This window comes from Varroa destructor, unplaced genomic scaffold (assembly GCF_002443255.2).
Source record: "Varroa destructor unplaced genomic scaffold, Vdes_3.0 BEIS01000003.1, whole genome shotgun sequence".
Classification (NCBI taxonomy): domain Eukaryota; kingdom Metazoa; phylum Arthropoda; class Arachnida; order Mesostigmata; family Varroidae; genus Varroa; species Varroa destructor.
Window position 1 is genome coordinate 21,505,319 of NW_019211456.1, and position 16,867 is coordinate 21,522,185.

The window sequence follows — 16,867 nt, forward strand, 5'->3', positions numbered from 1 at the left end:
ACAGCCCTTTATTTTACCTGTCCAATTTTCAGACAGGTCTTTTCTGCTGGGCTTTGGAGGCTAGTGTCCTGCAGTGGAGGGGCAAAAACTGTAACAGCCTATAATCTACTACCTAATAGCCTGAAATAATTAGTTACTTCAGATGTTCAAATTAGTCCAGCTACGATTTCTCTGTATGTGGGTGTCTGACCAACATTTGTATACCGTAATCGAAAAAAGCAAGATATATTTCAAAAGGTCAATTTTAAGATCATTATCCGCAATAGTCAGAAGGGTTCAACTTAGTGCTTTCTGAGGTACTAGAAAGGTTCTACTTGGTACACTTCAAAAAAACGTCGCGGCGTATGAAAGGTCCGAATTCTAATCAACTCTAAACCAATACTTGCGAAAACTGTATAATGCCGTTTTCTCATCAATCTTACATTCAGTAAATAACCGTCACGTTCTCAAGTACGTATAAATAAGTATGCATCGAAATCATATTAGTGATTACATATAATTCCGCCGGAAGTCCTGCAACACCACCTAAAAGCTTCCAACAACTAAAAATATATTGTGTTTCCATATTGTAATATATAGTAGTACTGCGGAGATACTATAGAATTTTCCTGACGGTCTTTTCCGGTACTATCAAACAGTAGGAAGAACGTCAATTTTGTCTTTGGAAGTACTATATACTTTGTGTTTGGGGCTCTTAATTGTGCCACAGTAGCAATACTGCACGTAACGGGCCCGTCAAAATCATTAGGCCACCATTCGGGTTATAAGAAATAAACGGCCGCTTCGCACAGTTGCTATTGGTATCGCCGTGCCGTTACTGCACTTCGATTCACTTAGTTCCCTATCGATTGACGTAATTTTTTTTTGCGAAACAAACAAACAAACAGCCTTACTTTACGGTCCCTTTGTGTGAATTTCTCATTGTATCATATTGTGTCACAATTGCGCATCTCAACTTGGCAGGCGGAATTTCAACGTGACAGAGCTGTATCTACTATCTCATCTCCTTTATTTTTTTCGCTTTTTCCTTGATGCAACTTATCTGTATCTGTATATAGGCACTGCTAACCAAAATGTCGTCAGATTTTACCAATGCCATTAGAAACTATTAATGCCCTTACACGGCCCTCCTCCGTTTGTAAACATTGCGGTTTACGCTCGGACAATCCTTACTCAGTCTAAAATGGTGAACAACAAAAGCATTACCGTAGCTGACCGATCTATCCCGATCACCATCACCAAACCAACAAGTGACTACGAATAAGTAGTTAATCGCGCACGGAAATCGATCAGAAATCACCTACTGACATAGTCGCTGTTAGCAGGAATAGCCGTCGCAGAAGCAGTCACAAAATAGATGACTGAAGGTTTTGCCGACAACCCGCGGAGCAGATCTAACATTTAGCTCGGACGACTCTCTCACGTGACACAGCTACTCAGTATTGAACCACATGGCTCAAAGATCCATACGTTGCCGCTGCCAAATAGTGCAGACAGCGACATAGGTCAGCACAGCCGGGAACACTACGAAGGATTCAAAAGCTGGATATCGCACTGTAAGTGTTAATTTAACATATACGATCGCCACGGTAGTCATGTGTACAGTAACGGTAATCCCTATCGACTTCTAAGGCCCGTCTTTCGTTAAGACGGTCGCTATCCACTCGCATTTGACATGCATTGGTAAAATCCTCAGGTTCCAAGCCGGGGGTCCTTGCAAACAGGATTTGTGTGTTATGAACACGAACAGCGTTAAAGAGAAATGAAGATATTTGAGCCGATGACCGACGACTTGTCGCTCCATTTTGGGCTTCGGGTTTGCTAGCTGCAAAAGCTCGTGAGGCAACGGCCTAAGCTCAGCAAGTCAGTCTGTGTGCGCGGAAAAAAACAGGCAAAAATCAGTATAGCATTCGTCAAAAATAGAACATGGCTTCTACTGTTTCCATGCAGTAAAAGCCGTATCTCATAGTTATAGTCGTCCATATGTTACTCAGTGGTAAAGGCTCTGTAAGCTCCGGCTCCATAACCGCACACTTCGTGACATTGCAAAATACGCCTTGTCTGAGCTATGATCTGTCCGCTGAATCCCATATGATTATGCTGCGGTAACGGTCAGTTAGAGCTAGCATCCGTGCTCCTGTTTGAGCGATCTATCTTCTGAGAGCATTTTGCTACAAGTCGTTCAAGCTGCGTTAGGGACCAAAAAAAGAAAAATAGAATAGTTGCTAAAATAAAAAGTCTGACATATCCGGGGGCATAAGACTAAAAAAAGATGAAGCAACTAGATGGAAAAATACAATTAAAACGAGTAAACTATTGGCTGGCGTTAAATGTATAGTTGAGTAAGCCGTCGTAGAGAAATTCAATCAAATCTTTCTCGTTTTCGTTGAAACTCCATAGAATATACATGCTGAAAGAAGTGTGAAGACGAAATTTACTAAGATATAAAAATCAGTAACTCATTTACATAGTACTACTGTATTATAATCGTTTGTTTTATGATAAGAAAAAAAGTTCACAAAATTTGTGATCTTTACCAGAAACATTTGGGGCAGAGACATTGGTAGTGAAATCCAAGGACCGGAGACCAAGAGCACGAGCCCGTAGGGCCAGTGAACAACGAAGGCAGAGAATTTAAATACAAAGCAAATCTTGTGCCATTTGCAAACATGTGTTTGCATCCATGTAATTGAACACTGAACAGCTACCTAGGGTCGAACTTTTGTACTAGCTCCTTTTCATTATTAGTTCTTGATCCCTCTATTTTTAATATCACAGCTCCTGGCATCTCAAAAAGCGTTTGTTTAGTTAATCGACGCTGGAAGAAAACCGATTCTTATTTATCTGTATTGCTTTTAGCTTGACCATAGCATCCTAGCCAATAGAATGTTGAGCCACAAGAATCGCATGCCATCCTTACAGGCTACGTTTACCTATGACAAAAAGCCGTCATATTAATTTTCACGAGTGTGCAGAACCGCCAACGCTGAAGTGCTTGTAATATAGATTTATCACTGTCATCGCTGTTGGCTATTGTGAGTGTATATTTGTCGGAAGCAGAGTCCATAGATCGTATTCTGTTGCTTGTTTTGTTCCTCAGATCGCATCGACTCACCTGCTCCAGATGGTTCCATGTTTCATTCGATGCTTTTTACGTCGGAGAAGCTCACAGTCTTTATTTTTCTCAGTGGCTACTTTGAACGACACAAAACAGGATTCAGCTTCGAAAGGACGAAAGAGAGAAGGAGGAAACAGACCCAAAATTGTATCAATGAATACCAAATAAGTTAATGCTGCCAAAATGCTAATTTTAGTACCAGTCATCGCTCCGCTAGACAGCCATTTGATCATACGGTCTTTTCTTTTACTCTTTCGATGTCATCTTGCTCGTGTTGTCGTTTGGTTATGTTCAAATGTTTCTGCGCCCCATTATCGCCGCGATAGATACGGGGGCAGGCTTTTAATATCCGCTCACTAACAGAAGCTGAACAATATTGATTGCAGCGAAAAAGAACACGGAAATCCACAATAGCCTGCCTGCCTGCCTGCCTGCCTGCCTATTGTCTATTGCGAATTGCTTTTAGTTCATCGGCTAAGTTCAAGATGGAGAATCAAGGTTCATCGTAATTCAGCGTAATCACTATCGTTGTTTTCGTCGTAGATATCGTCGTCGACCATAAGGTGTTGACCAGGAGTAGGGTAAGCGGAACGTACGTAACACGCAAAACCGAAACACAAGACTATGGAGAACTTGTTCTATGAGCCATGAAAAAATTAAGTAACAAAGACGTCAAGAAAGGACATAGTCACAATTTGCACTTAGATAAACATAGTTGAACACTGCAATGAAATCCAACGGATAACTCGCAAATGTTGGAAACCTTGCTTTAAACTTTAATTAATGCGCTGAATGCTATATGGTCGTCAAAACGTTCCATTAGATTGGATTTTGTAGTAAGCTCGAAATTTCGTACTCCATATCAGTTTTAATAGTCCATTAGTTTTCATTAAAGAAACTTCGTAACAAGGATACTTGACCTCAATATAATTCAGGAAGGTAAAGGTTACACTTACATTTTAGAAACGTCCAAATATACTGCAAAGCTCTTCCGGCAGCATCTCATGAAGCCGCGAAATTAAAAAGGAAAAAATTTAAAAACGTACATTCTGAAAAACGTAGCTTCCTTCCAGTTGAAATCATTCAGTGCTCTCTAAGCCGTTGATTAAACAGGTTTTTATGGCTATTTAAGGGTACGGGGCTGTACGACTTGGACTAAGTAAAACGAAGCGAATATTGTGAAGATCGTTGGCTCATTAGTGGCAATTATTAGATAAGTTCAAGTTGCCCTTACATCGGTTTATTTAATTGCATACATACATGTCCTCCGCATATGTACATTACTGTGTTAAGTATAGGAACATTGTGCTTACTATGGTGCCCATTGCCTCATATAAAGCTGAATACTGTATAAATTATTACAGTTGCTTGTACAATATCTACGAGAGCAATAGTTGAAGTTTATTGAGTGTAATATTAAGTCAGTTCCATTGTCTTCAAATAAAGAGCCTATGAACATGTGTCTTATACCCGGTCTGGTAGATAAGTGGATGTGTGTGCGCATATACGCGAGACGATGAATATATATATTCGCGTAACAGCACCTGCCTGGCCCGTGCCACCTGCTTAGAACGCCCGAAAAGGGAATGCTTTAAGGGCATGAATGATGCAGTGAAGAACTTGAATGAGTCTAGTGCCCAAGTGATTGGCCAAATGGGTGATCTTTACACAATTCAATGGGCATGTGGGGCCAACAGAGAACGACGCGTACAAGAAACGATACTGTAAAAGCGCCCGTAACGCCACCAGCAGCAGCTGCAGAAACCAAAAGCCGTCATTGCGTATAATCGCAACCCCTAACCAGCGTCTCTATCATTAGCTTTAGACTATATAGCTACGATCATCACAAAAATAAAGGGAGATGACTTGTCCGTCTTTCATTGCTTCTGCTGCTGTTATTGATGATCTGACCAGCACTTCTTCTGCTGAAGGTGCTGCTGTTGTAGATCGGCCATTGGGTCAAGCGATACCATACACTGCCCATTTAACACTTCTTATTAGTGCTATTCTGCCCCGTTGTTTAGCGGCTTCACGAGGACCCTTTGGGAAAAGATATTTTCACCCCGCTGCTGGTTCGATAGCAGCCGGTTCGGTGCAGCTAGAGTCATTAGCAAGCTGTTGGCTTACGAAGCAGAGACAATGACTTAGCAACGCCCGTCGAACGTCTCCATAAGGCCCGTGTGGCTTCATTAACCAAAAGAAAGAAACGTTATGGTTAAAAGGGCTTCGATTGATGCGAAAACGGTACCGCCCCAGGAAACCTGCGATTACAAAACATCCTGACTTGGGTGTACAGGTTGCGTATGAGAGAATACGACGGACACCAAGCTCAATAGGAAATTCTGACAGAATAGGCAGGCAAACTAAGTTCTAAGATGATACCGGTACAGCTCCTAAGTAACGTTTACATTTATCCGAAAATACTGCCCTACGGAAACAATCGTATTGCAGTTAGCCTATTTCAACTATACCCTATAGTTAGAAGGACTAACTATTTATTTTATTCGACGGTATACGTAACACTAATCAATTAAGCGAACCTAAACTTCTATGAAAAGTTACGTCAACTGCAAAGCGGTGGCACCAATTAATAATTATGAGTTTATAGATGTGTTTGTTCGGTAATGGTTCTAGACGTTCCTAACTTGACATCGAAGAATCGAAGTTCTGCTTCTTCTCCACGAATATTTTTAAGGGCAGTGATGCCATTTAGTTCAATATATCAGATTTTTTTATTTATCAGTGAGTATCTAGTAAGTATAAATTAACAATTTCGAATCATACCCTTTGTTGGAAAGGATAGAGAATACTCCAATAAAAAGATATCGAGTCCACAAATTTTTCCAATACAAGCAATCAAAGCGTAATCTACTGACTAGCTGGAAGTTTTGCCTCTGTATTTCGTAAGCAATATTTCAACATGTCGAAACCCGCCTAGCGATTCACTCGTTATGTTAAAAGTTGCCCTACCTGTCATTGTCTATGTGGCACTCGACCCATTTTATGTGGGTTTTGGGCATTTGCTTTTAGTGCATGACAGCGAAGTCGACGTTTTTTTGTTCTAGGAAATCTAACATCTGTTGGGCTAGTTGCAACAAATATTGCTGCTCAAGACTTCCTAGTATCTGATTCAATTGTGTATCGTAACTACGAAAACTGACTCTGAGGCTATTTGAATTTTCGTGTGGTGATCTATGCCTTCATCACATTGTGAGTCTGCAAGTATTAGTAATTTCATTTTAATATCTTAATAAGTTTAATTATTGACGTTGTTAAATTACCACCATTGTTTAACAAGCGCTATATGCTTAAAACCCAGGGCTTTGAAGCAGTAATTCTGTGGTCCATTTCTTCGAACTCGACCCCAAGATCCGATTCCTTCTACGTCATCTCTGTGTTGTACTTACAGCCAATGGTTTGCCATTACCGCTGTGGTTCATTAAAGGACTTGATTAAAAATAACAAATGACTAGCGTTGGACACCCGCCGAGAAGTCGGCGACACTCACTCCCTAGAAAAAGTGACGCAGCAAATAGACTGGGAAGCATCCTTTACTGACCTGTAATGTTGATGTCTATGTAACAATAAACACGAAAAAAATCAAAGTAACCCATTATATTTAACGACGTTTTTTTCGAAGTATATATTACCATATATAATTATCAATCTGATATATGATTTACCCTCCATACCACTTTTCCAATATCTATGAAAACGCATCTATGTGGGATAAATTTACCTTTGTTGAAATGACGGTACCTATTCAGCGGCTCGATCGATACGCGCAGCAGCTCGTTACAACGGCTTACAATGACCCATAGGATTCAATGTTCATTTTATCCTGATTCCGATTTTGTATCGCCGACAGGGTTCGTTTGATTATAACTTAAACCTAATTCATGAAAATATTTTACGCTATAGACTGGGTGAAATCCGCATTCAATAAACTGTTAATTATATAAAATAATTTATTTTATTCCAGATATTTGCTATTAATGTGGAATACGCTTTAATATAGTTACCAGCATTATTATCTTCAGTAATTGCAGATATACCTCTTATGCCGTACATATATAGTAAGTGTACCTTATCTCAAGATATATTTTAATAGTTACATCCTCAATGGAATTTTGTTGTGTAAAAACGGCGGTATTATTAGAACATTATTGGAACCTCGTGCATTCATGCATGAGAACCTTTAATGTGGATCATAGTGGTAACGATTTTGGTTCTGTTAACGACCATACACCTCTGCCGCACAAACCATTGCCAGAAACTGTGAGCAATAGTAACGGAGTAACGTTTATTATTTTCAATTCCCAAAGGAAATCGACAAAAACGAGCTTTAATATAGCAAGTTATAAATGTTAGTACATCCAGATACGCGCAGGCGACCATTAGCAGGAGTTAAGAACCCTCCGGATCAAGTACGTGTAACTTTATTAGATATGATATAAGTTCAGTGCCTGGCCAACAGCGACAGCTACCCCGGACCATCAGTGGTATCCCGGTTTTTCCTGGAAGTTACACAAATGCGGTATTATGGTAATCGTACTTGTATTAAAAGTAATGCCGAAGTGCCTTGTGGCCAGCGCGCAGTAAACGTCGACTTCATTTGATGTTTTCACGCTTTTTCGAGCTTGGTTCCAAGCTAAAAGCATTAAATACATTTACACAGTCCACACTCGGCCAGCATGCAGCGTCGTTTGCACAAGGTGATCTGCACAATACAAAAAGACAATAGACCTCCCTACTGCTTGATCCAGCAGAAACTCGTCAAGTCGTTGAAAACTTTCGTTGCGGTCGTTGCGACCCCTGCTAGGGGGTAGCCGTCAAGGTACTATAGAAAACCTACGAGTAAACCGATATGAAAATAAGCAAACCACTGGCCCCACTCATCGCTTGTTATAGCTACCAACTAGGCCATTGTACCATATTACTGTATGGTAATGGTTTAAAACTATCAAATGGTGTATTAATATACGTCACTGAACTGTGATAGAACCAAACAATTCTTTTTGCTAGTCTCCAACTGCGGACGCTGCTGATACTGGATTGGAGGTGTTTGGATCTTGTTCTACGATAACAAATACGACTGTTATTTCGTCACTCGCGAACGAAACGGAAACAAGCACAGTTTCTCTAAATTCAGCTTTAGTATTTGTGATTCATTGTCAAGTCACCTTCACCGTAGTGGCACCTCGTTAAGCCACACTTCCGTCTAAAAAGTCACAAGCATATGTTTCTAGGGCTTGCTATCAGTTGACAGTCACGAGACCTTTGTATCCATTTGTCCTGAACATGTATGTATCTAGCCGTACGCGTGTATTTAGTCCAAAAGATATCATGGTCCATTCTAAGCCATTGGCCGTCTTTCGGTCAGGACAATATGGTACATGGATATTACCTTCAAGGAAATGAGGCTGCATTAGCTAACCGTGAATATACCTTCTTACGATTATACATAACGAACACGGCATTGAAAAAGGTAGACAACAACGTGCGTGAATAGCTTATCATAGATATATACCCACTATTAAAGCACACTACTGAAGCCATATATTAACATGCGAAACATATGCATAACTATTTTAGGGTACGTTACTCTCTACCATTGAGAGAACTGTTGCTAATTTTAGCTAAGTAGTAGCCGTATTTATATATGCACATATATATAGTATGGCGGCTGTAGATTGGTATCTCATTCATTTAACGCCCCTAGACACCATGTCCTCTTCAACTATTCAGAGCCTTTAAGTTATTGCATTTTATTACGTGATCGAAAACATGACGTAGATGAAATCATTGACGTTAATTTTAGGCCTGGCTTATGATACGACCAACTTGGTATCACACAAATGGGTAGATAACTTTAAGTTACCTATAACAACACAAATTGAACCCTCTAACCGGGATTTTGCGGTCGCTGGGCTTACATGTTTGTTTAATAATTTCCCATCTTTCAACATAGAATTTCTATCTGAACACCCTGAGTGTCGTTTAAGCGCCTTTTACAAGCTTCGACATGTGATAGGATACTTTTCGGAATATCCGTCGGGTAATAATCGTAAATGGCTACTTAGTCCATAGCTGTTTAAAGATGGTGCTTTCCAAGCTGGGTGCTGCTTCGAATCCTATCGAAGTCGAATCCTATTATAGTTCAGTGACCACTAACCAGAAGAGAAACCAGAAGAGAGTTACCGTACGTATCAATGAGTGCGGGTAAAGCCTGTTAAAGATTATGCCGAAAATCTGGCAAACTGAGAGTAGAGTCTTGCGGCAACTCATTAATTTTTCAAAGCCATTTTGGACATCTTAGTTAAAGATCGTTGCTGTTATTCAACAACGGCTAGGCCCCTTTATTTTGTCTGCGTCCAGCTTCTATCGCGTACGTGAGGGTTCAGTTAGACGCGAAAGAACAGTCAGATCAAACTATCATACGCCCTATACTCGCATACAGCAACCGAAAAGATGTTGGCGGTCACTTTTTTGCTAAGCAAACTTAAACTGAGCGCCCATAGTACTACCTTACGAGCTTTACCCAAACGCCAACGAGAAAAAAAGGTCTTTCACGAGTCCAAATAGGACTGAACACAATTGCCCCTTGGGTCCTTTTCATCGTTAACAAACAAGACGAGTTTATCTGCTTGGCAGCACGGTGTCCACTGAGCTCCGCTTTACTCCTAAAAAAACTTCATGTCATAATAGCTATTGAGGTGAGCGATAACGAGAGAACGATGATGCCAGCTTATACAGCGAGCAATAGCGAGAAACAACAGTAGAGAAGGCAATGCGCACAATGCCGCTAGCCAATGCGCGCTATAGTTCATAGTGGTGACAGGCAGATGAAGAAATCAGTAACACACGTATATATATATATATATATATGTGGCAAGCTACTATGCGACGTTTCGTGAACTAATAAACCTGCTGGTTTTTGGTGAATTATCAGGACCAACGAGCTGCTTTTATTGAATTTGGAGGCTTTAAGTATCGTAAAATGGTAGAGAAAAGCTTAAAAAATGCATTGCAGTTCACTTATTAACAAAGACAACGTTTTTCTATGTTAATGAAGACACCCCCCCCCCCCAATAAACAAATACTGTATTAGTGTAAGATAAAGCCATAGATTAAATAAAATGTCACTCACTTATCAGTAAACAGACCCGTATGCGCCTATAGAGGAAATTATGATATTATCTTAATGTTTCCCCATGGCAACATATAAATTTTATCATTTTTTTATGAACGTTCTTTAATGAAACTTTATGCGATGTTGTACAATACATATTCACACATCCTAATATACACAATATTTTTACTTCTCATCATGCTCCGACTGTAGGAACGTTCTAGGTGACATGTTGCATGCTGTGCACTATATCCCGCCGACAAACACACCTTTGAATAGGAACTCAGTGCCTCTACCCAGATTGTGTTCAACAATCGATTCCGCTAGTTACAATGCTTAGAGATTTTATAACTTATATGAGCCTAATTATCAGTTAGTCGCAATTGTAAGTTCCTTTTGCCATGACCAGAAATCATCACGTACTACGTTAGTATTTTTTAGCAGCTCACTGAATTCCACGACTAGTGATGTCGCCTAACCTATAGATGTTCGTTCGGCACTGACCCCTTACAAGCACTGAACTTTATAAGATTCATTCATATCTAATACGTGTATATGCGATTTCGAAGTACTCTTTACTGACGGTCTTTACTAGCAACACAGTCAATGGTGTGCCTAAAAAAGTGGACAGCTCTTACTTCCGTTCCCATTATATTGATGGAGAGCTCGTTGTAATAACGGGGTCTGAGCGATATTCAGTGTATTTACTATTTTTTACTCCGCGGCGTCAATTGAGCGCTAAAAAGCCAAGACTGCTTGGCTGTCCCTTTGATACCTGTCTATAGCATTTTCGTGCGCGTTGCTACCTCTCCCATACACAGCCTTTACTATAAACTTGTCTGTAAGAGAAAAGACGCCAGCTTTAGATGCCGACGAATATGTGCCATTACAATAAAAGTAAGTGGCGACATAGAACGAGTTGTTTCTGCTGAGCTGCTTCCCGTACGCTTGTGCTAGCTAATAAAAAAGAAATCGATTATAACGTATCATACCTGGAAGCCCTGACACAACTATTTAACGCATATCATTAAAGATTGCCGCGTGATGAGACACGATGCCGTCCACCCAAACAGGCCGTCACACAATATTAGATTGGTACGAGGCGCTTTCCAATTCTACGATGTTGTCAACTGCACATAGAGTTATCGGCTCTGGTCAGCGAACACCTTATCGTGAAGTTTTGACGAAACACCACACATCTTCTACAGCGGAGAAAAATAGACGAATATATGGATGAATTTTTTAATGATCTGTCAACCAGTAGATTTGTGCGCTTTTCGCTCACTCCGTATGTCTCTTCATGCTTCCAACGGCTGTATAATAGACCTCGGACCGAACCAGGTTGTCGGCTTCGTCCGGATCATCTGCAACGCTTCGGTCTCCATTTTGCTCATTGAAGAAAGGACAGACACACTGCATCACTCAGTCGCTTCGTGCCTGCCCGCTCGAATGCTAATGCGTTTACCGTTCAATCTTCAGGGCAGGGACGAAGACGCGAGTAAGGATACCAAGACATTTTAAGTGTCGCTGTCTTCTTTTGCAGCGGCCGTCTTTCGTGTTTCTTTTCACTCACTTCATTTTGTTCTGTGTGTGTGCTCGCTCGTGACTGTGGCACTGATCGTAACGGTGGTGGTGTTGCATTGTTTTTTCACAAAAGTTTTCCATTACATCGTCACCTTTTCGAATTTTCCCTGGTGCCAGCTAAGGTAGTTACTAGACAGATGCTTTGATAGCCGTCCGTCTTATCTGCGGTATATGACGATCAGTGGCGGCGTCGGAACGGGCACAACTTCCGTTCAATGGACATTTGCTTGGTCATCGTTCATCCGTTTAAATGATAAAACTTGCTACCCTAGACAAGAAAGCATCTCAGAGCGTGAACATGAAATAACGCCGCTTAGATATGTTCACGATAGGACAGTATTGGACAGTATACGATGGCGGCTAGAGAAGCCACGAGGACCGCTGGCCGCACGGCATTCGGATCGATTTTTAAAATTTTGACGCAGCCTGCCAAGCTTACGAGTCGAGTTCAGCCCTAGAAATGTTCCGTCATGCCGTACAGAAAAAAGCGTCAACATCTCTAACGTATGAGTCAATATGTCCTACAGATACATCCAGCAGTAATGACATCTATATGGTACAGTTATGTGGTCAGTTGAAAAGCATAAATAAAGACAGCGAGCGAGAGAGAAACGGTTAGAGAGATCGTGATTTTTTTTTTTTTTGCTATAAAGTAGCATAGATGCACGGCTCGTTTCTTAGATGTTGAAAAGAAAGAACATTGATCACTAGTTAAGAGGGTCTGTCGACTTTTGCCAACCAAAACTGTTTAGACCTTGCGAACCGTACGGGGGATTAGCGTGGTAGGTCGTATAACCTATCTTACTTCTAGGTTCCTGGAAAGATTGAACCCCCGGCGCTTCGGCATTCTACAAGTCTATGTTATTACCTAATCGGCGCTTTGCGTTTTGTATATATCATATTGTCACGTATAGCGTAAAAGTCTCATATTAGATTGCGCGTCAATATAACTAGGCCACCTTTCGATTTTCTTGCTTTTCAGGTAGGAGCCAGGATGATTGTTTCGAATTCTACAGTGCCTGCTTATTGGCTACAGTGACCTGCGTATTATTAGGAAATCTCAGCCAAGCTTCCTTATATACTCGCTGTTAGCCCACTGATATGAAATATCGTTGTTACTTACGTTGCAGTACCGCCTGGGCTAGGGAAGATTGGCTGATATGTTATACTTGTCCAACTAGCATGTTCGTCTGGTGCGTTCGGCCCGTCGAAGTAAGCGAGAACCGAACGAAAAAAAAAGGGGAATGTTTTGTTAAGGGTTTTCTCTATTAGGAGTACAGGAGCTGCACGTTTTTCTTCGCTAATCATAAACAATATGTTTACTCCTGGGATATTTTTGTTATAATTGTGCTCACCTGAAAAAATCAGTTGTTGCTGTTATTTAGATAAAACTGAAAAATTGCAAAAAATGGTAGTAAGCCTGAATTCGAAGAAAGGCACGTTGCCATATCCCACCGTATTCATGGATGATAAATGTCCTTGTCAATACACCATAAAAATGAGAAAGATATTGACGCAGATGTATATTGTGAGGTACGAGAGTCACGTCCTTCATACTAGGTAGGTTTACTTGCAAAGAATATGCATGTAGCTGTGAGAAACTGCGGTGACCAAAATTGATTTCAATGGCACATGTACGGTCACTCTCATATCTGGTGTGCTCTCAAATAAAAAACCAGAAGTGTACCTATTAAGTTGTATATAATTTTCAATTACACAGGTAAGGTGGAGTCGCAAGATACGGAAACTGATCCTAAATCAAATAGCGAAACATATGGCCACACCACAATACATTGCATGGTGCCACAAGCTTATCGAATCTGGCAACGGTTTTTCCAAGAGACAACTGAAGCTTTCACCATTAAAGCATGTTCTTTTTGGGCAGATGTAAATGACCAATGCTTCCTGGACGCAAGAGTACCCATTAAATACACATTAGACAAATGTGTCAATAAAAACTCAGCCCTATCGTTTTTACGACCAGGAATTTTACTTTGAAACCTATCTGCCATAAGTAAACAAAGCCATAATTTACCTGCAGCATAAAGCCTCATGGCACTATTATTTACTTGTGAGTGAAGCTAAATATACCTATAGAAGCAAAGTGCTCGACAAAAAAGTTCGGACTAAAGTAAGGCCATAGTCTTTCCCATTATTATATAGTACAACCGCCATAGCAGCACTTTATTTGCTAATTACTTCCTTACTATCGCTCGTGACTTTTTCGCTGTGTACAAACCGCTGTAAGCACGTGCTGGCAAAAGACACAGGTTAGCTAAATCGGCAAACGAACTAACATTGCATAAATGGCCCTTTTTTGTTGGGCACGTGAGCTCTCACATGAGGAAACAGACAAACAACGCAGATTGGTAGCATTTTCCTATCCGCCGGGATAAATCACGGCATTCTTTTGTGCCAGTTGCAGCCGAAATCGAAGTGTAACAAATGCTATTTATTGAGTTGGCCGTGGAAACAAAACCAGTCTAAGCGAGGCTTCCATTTTACGCGTCTATGTATACCAACAGTACGGGCAGTGCTAGGTCGAATAGGTGGATAGTTAGCTATAGCAGGCCTAGGCCGACGTTGTAGTTGCTAAGCTTCATAGCCTTTTTTCAGGTGACATCTTGTATATAATAGCCCATAGGCGTAGAAACAAGGCTAGATTCTAACGACGAAAGATCCCTGCTTGACACCTTTCGATGCTAGGGGCTGTGTAGCAGCATTCTGAGGCACGAAAACGCGGTCAGGAATAGAGGAATAAACGAAATCTGCTCCTTTCTTCTATTACTCTCTGTCTCGAAGAAGTTGCCTTCGTAGCCATAGAATGTGGCCTACCGCTATGCGTGTGCATGTGTGTGCGTTTGTCCGTCCTAAAAGCATTGTTTTAGGTGGTCTTTCTTCCCCCAGACACGAATCTAAGCAGGCTGTAGAACAAGCTAAGAAATCAGAGAACGACAGGGTTCGCGATTAGGTTACTAGTTTCCCCTAGGAAACCTGTTGTGAATGCAACGATTACATTGTGTCCGGTAAATGACAACTGCGCGACATAAATCCACAGTATAGCTCCAAGCAGTCGCCTACAGTTTACCTAATCGCATGCTGTGGTCAACTGCCTCAGACATCGTCTTCATCATCTTTGAACCTAGCAAGCTCATAGATGGTTCGTCTACTAAAATAATACTCTAGATCTATTTTCGAACAGCGTGCAAGAAAGAGCAAAGAAAAGCGAGATTTTATTATACTTATAGTGTAGGATGTCCTTTTATGGATGACGGTGTCTACATAATGACGAGAACGAGTCACGGAGGGCTATTTCATTAAATGGAGAATTTTACGCTCTCAACCTTTCGCCCGAACTCTTATTCTTTTGCTGAAGCATATCCAGTTGGGCAAAATTCGTTCCCTTCGTGTGTTACACAGTGAATACGTTAATGCCGCAACCTGAGCTTTCTATAGACAACTTACTCATGCTTACAGTAGATTGCCGGCAGCGTATAATAACTCGTATTATTTCCTGCGACAACGGAAGGATCGACCAGAGCAGAGCTACAAGGATACGTTTACATAGGCGGACTAATTCGTTTGTAAACTCAGGTCTAGAGATAGCTTCGTTCACTTCAATGTTAGTTACTGGCTACAAACAAAGATCAGCAATGATCATAAAGTGTATATACATGTATATAATACCTATGTACAGGTGTTTTTTGTAGCGCTAGAATATCGCTAAAAATTATCGTGTTTCGAATAGCTCCGGCACACTTGCATTAAAATTTAAATAACGAGAACATAGCCATGCTGCTGCCGTCTGTGAAATTGTCTTTCGATTGCTATAGATGCATACCGAATATTAAATCAATACCAAAATGATGAGGTAACGCCATTAACCTCGCTAACTGAGAGCTACCGAAAGCTGACTAGAATTCAAGGATATAAGGATGTCTTGTGAAACTGGAATGAATTTTAGTAGCTTGAGTTAACGTCAATTATCATAAATTAAATCGTCATAAATAAAAGTTCTGATCACACTACAATTACCTAACAAAAACAGTCAGTACTCTTATCAAGAGCCGACTAAATAGGATTGATGTTTAACTGCTGATAGATTTTGGCGGCAACCGATGGGTCGTATCTTTTTTTGGCCTGCGCTACACAGAATGTAAAATGTACGTGCAAAAACAAATGGTACACTTGATAAGATTGAAACTGTACGCTAAACATGAAAATATCATCCAATAGTCATCTACCTATGAAAAAAATAGGCATAGCCACGTAAACGTTCAGTGACTGGTTACAATGTAATAACGGTTAATCCAATTGAAAATATGATTGATACTTTTCCCAAACGTATATTTTCTAACTGCAGTCTGGATAACTACAGCTCTGTGTATCCTATGTATTCGCAAGTTTTTGTAACTATATGAGCTTTACATACGTCGAAACATCTAACCAAAAAGACCATATGTACCGGCGAATTCATTACAAGAACTGAGAACTTTTGACTGGCACGTTGTTTTACTTTGTAATACCGCTAACAATCGGACAATAGAAGATTTACTAGCCAGGTTCTTTGTTTTTTGGTACCGCTTTTAAGGACGATCCATTGACATTGGCAGTCTAGCGAGGATTCACTCTTAGCTGCATTCAGCCGGTCGCCTTCGTATAATAGGGTTATCTGAAACACTACTGGAATGGCTACACGAAGGTCAAATCCGTTCACTTAATGCGAAACACGGTGCACGGTCGGGTCGGCGGAATTCGACGCTTGCTTGAGCTTACTGACGTGGCCTGCTCCCACGTCGGTAAGCTCACGCAAGCGGTGCCCGCTTAAAACACGTTCGCACCCCGGGGCGCCCCAGTCTCGCCTCACTGGGGGCCTTATAGGGAATTAACTTTTGTAGTCGGTGACGACATCAACGCTTGGCAGCGGCTAGACTGAGTGTCTCTTTGTACGACGGCTCTGCTTTGCCGTTCCGTACACACGGCTTAGCTGGCGTCTGGCTGCAGCTAATCCCAAAGCCATGGAAATTGCGAAA

At 41.0% G+C, this 16,867-nt stretch overlaps 1 long non-coding RNA gene across 2 annotated transcripts; it reads left to right on the forward strand.

Moving 5' to 3' along the window:
• The first annotated feature begins 917 nt into the window (after positions 1–917).
• Positions 918–13,504, forward strand: LOC147756666 (uncharacterized). Of its 2 annotated transcripts, none has more exons than XR_015324402.1 (3): positions 918–1,556; positions 3,505–3,710; positions 12,817–13,504. It is a non-coding gene; the product is annotated as an uncharacterized LOC147756666 (long non-coding RNA). The 2 variants fall into 2 exon arrangements; XR_015324403.1 differs by having other exon boundaries at positions 3,505–3,699.
• The last annotated feature ends 3,363 nt before the right edge of the window (positions 13,505–16,867 follow it).